Source organism: Micromys minutus (genome assembly GCF_963924665.1).
Source record: "Micromys minutus genome assembly, chromosome: X".
NCBI lineage: Eukaryota > Metazoa > Chordata > Mammalia > Rodentia > Muridae > Micromys > Micromys minutus.
Genome location: NC_137970.1, coordinates 120,756,169 through 120,760,367, shown reverse-complemented (window position 1 = coordinate 120,760,367; position 4,199 = coordinate 120,756,169). Strand labels below are relative to the sequence as shown.

At 38.4% G+C, this 4,199-nt stretch overlaps 1 pseudogene across 1 annotated transcript; it reads left to right on the top strand.

Annotated features, from left to right (window-relative positions):
- The first annotated feature begins 1,591 nt into the window (after positions 1-1,591).
- On the top strand, positions 1,592-1,855 carry LOC308414407 (prothymosin alpha-like; annotated as a pseudogene). Its single transcript has one exon. The product of its transcript is annotated as a prothymosin alpha-like (transcript).
- The last annotated feature ends 2,344 nt before the right edge of the window (positions 1,856-4,199 follow it).

Sequence of the window (4,199 nt, the reverse complement as noted above, 5' to 3'; positions counted from 1 at the left end):
CCTCTGAGATTTAAAGAATTCACAAGGGAAGCATTATGGAAAATGTCAAGAAATATAGACAAAACCAATAGAAAGGTCTCTTGACCATTTAAGCGTGTTAAAAAATTAACTCAGATAAGACAGGAAAATGGGAATAGCAAACATCTTCTGGGTAAGCCAGCTTGACTTCTGAGGGGAATGAAGAAAGGAAGTATTTACAGGTACACCCTAGTTATATAAAAAAGAAAGAGAAAATAATAGGGAGGGCAGATTGACTGAGGAGGGGGCTGTGACAGGAGGACAGAGGAGGTGATGATGGAAGGGCTAACTAAAACTAGTAAAGTTCAAGAAAGCCATGTAAAAATCTACTAGTTCATAAACTTTCTAAACAAGCACACTCGCATGCACATGGACACCACACAGACACACACACAGACACACACACACACACACACACACACACACACACACACACACACATACATAAATGTGGAGGGAGAAGAAGTAGGGGGTAATTTACAAATGGCTTCAATGGATTTACTATATAGAGGGCATAATATATCTCTTAGAAGTCATATAAAGGCCCTAAGGCCTGACACTATTACTGAGGCTATGGAGAGCTCACAAAAGGGACCTAATATGACTGCCCTCCAAAACACCCAACAAGTAGCAGATAGAATCAGATGCAGATATTTATACCCAACCAATGGACAAAAGCTGCTGACCCTTGTGGCTGAATTTGGGAAAAGATGAAGGAAGCTGAGGAGGAGGGCGACCCTGTAGGAGGACCAGCAGTCTCAGTTAACCTGGACCCCTGAGATCTCTCAGACACTGGCAGCACACACCAGCTGATATGAGACCCCCAATACATATACAGCAAAGGACTCTCAGGTCTGGGTTCAATCAGAGAAGATGCACATAATCCTCAAAAGACTGGAGGCCCCAGGGAGTTTAGAGGTCTGGTGGGGTAGGTTGGGTGGGGACATCCTCCTGGAGACATTGGAGCCAGGAGAAGGTTTGGGATGTGGAACAGTAAGTGGGTCGACAGGGAAGGGAATAAAATCTTGAGTGTAGAAGCAAAATAAAATAAAAACATAAAAAATAAATAAATAAGACGTCATATAAAAATCTTAGTGTTGGATATGGGGTACCTGTCCTCAAAGTCTTTGTCAGAGCTGTCCTGGAGACCCACAAAATAATGTAGGCTATTCCTAATGCTTTTGGTTGCCCACCAGAACTTGGTAATAAATACTCTATTACTGAATATTCCTTACAACTTGTCATAGGAAGATAAAAAGTTGAGATAAATAGGAAAGGTAAAAGATAAACATGAGAAGAGTTGGGGTCAGAAGTTGGAGTGAACAGGAGCAAAATACATTATTTGCATATAAAAATTATGAGAGAATTAATAAAAATATCACGTTGAAAAAGTAAAAGCCGTTAACCATCAGTGCAGAGTTGATAGATCAGATAAATTTTCATTGTCAAAAATCCATGGTTGAGTAGAAAAAAAAAGTTGAAGGAAACAAAACAAGAATAAAATAGTCTAATTGGCCCCGCTGTCTGCTCTAATTCCTTTACTGGCAACATCGGACCACCGGCGTGCCCCACCATGTCAGACGCCGCAGTGGACACCAGCTCCGAGACCACCAAGGACTTGAAGGAGAAGGAAGTTGTGGAGGAGGCAGAGAATGGAAGAGATGCACCTGCCAATGGGAATGCCCAAAATGAGGAAAACGGGGAGCAGGAGGTAGATGACAAGGAGGTAGAGGAAGAAGAGGAAGAAGGTGGGGAGGAAGGGGGGAAGAGGAAGAAGGTGACGGTGAGGAAGAGGATGAAGATGAGGAAGCTGAGGCTCCTAGGGGCAATCGGGTAGCTGAGGATGACGAGGATGAGGATGTTGACACCAAGAAGCAGAAGACTGATGAGGATGATCAGACAGCAAGAGGAAAAGCTAACCTTACGTGACCTATTAACCCTCCACTTCCCGTCTCAGAATTTAAACGTGATCACCTTTGTGTAGAGAAGCAGGCCCCACCCGCCCACAGCGGGCAGTGCCACCCACAGAGGACATGCGCTCTCCACCACCCCACCAAAACCACAACGTGAACTGGCAACATGGGAGGAAAAGAACCAGAACTTCCCAGGTCCTGCTTTTCTTCTTAAAATTATATTAAAAGGAAAATGTGTTTGTATTTTTACTTATATTTTATATTTTTGTACATCTTGTTAGGGGTCAGCCATTTTTAATGATAACGGGTGACAGAACCAACCCTCAGAGTGTTTAATGTCCTACTTCAGACTTTACTTGTGGTGTGACCATGTTCATTACAATCTCAAAGGAGAAAAAACCTTGTACAAAGACCAAAAACAACAACAACAACAACAAAAACAATTTTATTCTGAGCATTCCTGTAACTTTTTCCCCTATATACCTAGTTATACTATAAGTAGTTGGTTTGTATAAGATGGTTATAAAGGCCAACAATTAAAAGCTTTTATTTTTCCTTTGTGTGTGTGTGTGTGTGTGTGTGTGTGTGTGTGTGTGTGTCTGTGAAGTTGCTATATATTAATTTATTTTGGGCCTCTTTGATGTATGTGAAACAATGTCCAACAGTAAACTGGAATTCTAACAATAAATAAATAAATAAAATAGTCTAAGTGTATACAATGTGAAATGGGTAATCAAGCTAATAAAATACTCATCATATTTTTAACTTTTATTTTATTCTGATAAATTTTAAATGTATTCCTTTAGTTATATTAATATATACAAAAGAATATTGTTAAATATTGTCCACTTCCTTGCTATACATTGTATATATGTATCCAAATTTCACTATAAAACCCACAAATACATGGTTTTGGGATATGAGTTAACATAATTTTAATTAAAATTTAAAATATAAATTCCCACACCCAAACATATATGCAAATACCCAGATCAAAAATTCCTGATAAATGTATTCTTCTCTCTGTATGTAACTGGTGAAAACTCACTGAGTCCTGAAAACCTTTCTTAATTTGATTTGCCCTGCTCCAATGAGCTTACAGTCATCTGTATGGAATTTCCCTTTGAATTTTTTTTGTTTTTGCTGAGGTTAGATTTTCTAAGGAAGTGTTACATTTTAGAATGCTCCTTATTGAGATTTTTGCCCTGTAAGGACCCTAAGTTCTGAGTAAATGATTTACAGTTTGACCCTAGGCAAGGGTTATATATTGATTTACAAAGTTCTAAGAACATCCCATGACAATTAATTCATATTCAACTTTACTAAGAAATGAATGTTCTGTTTGTACATGATTGGTTATAGCCGGGAAGTTTGTGTGCCCTGCTAGAAATAGTTTCAAACCTACACCACTTACTTAGGTCATCATGTGCTTCATATAAATCTCTGGGAGTTTGGGTACACACAGATCAGCCCTCAGGCTTTGAGAACCTTGGTGTCTCCCGTATGCTAACCTTCTAAACTGAGGTAAAACACTACCTTGAATAAAAGAAATTATCTACTTTTATTCTAGGACTGCCTACATACTTCTCTTGTTAAGAGAGATTCATGAGCACTTTTAAAACACACACATAGATTTAACTGCATAGTCTACAAAAGAAGATCCAAGAAATGCTCAGGCAGACATAAGGATAGATACTGTGTGGTTGAAAACATTCTTATAGTACAGTTCAGCCAGATACACCACATTACTGGCACAAAATCAAACACATTCCTATATCTCTGTGATCACACTACAGAGTGCTTATTTCAACAGATCATGAGAATCTTTGTTCAGTTAGGTTACATAAAAGAATACCATAAATCAGTAACTTCATAACATCTACTGAATTTAATCTACTTCTGGAGAGTAGCGGGTGCATGGTTAAGACACCAGAAGTTGTATAATGTTGAAGCCTTGTCTTGCTCTATGAATAATTAAATGTTTATGGTATTATTTTATGGTAGGACACTTTAAGGTAAAGGAAGTTACATGATGAGTATTCTTTAAAATGCATGAAAAAATGTCACTGCTAAGCCAGCTTGGGCAATTTAGTGATGACCTATGTCAAAATAATGAAAAGAGGGCTGGTGAAGTAGTTTTTGCCTAGTATGCATGAAACCCTAGATTCAATATCCAGCATGAAAAAAATGCCTGGAATAAATAATGAATGTTCCACTATTATCGTTTCATTGTGAGGTCTTAACTCCAAATGCCACAACATATTAGCA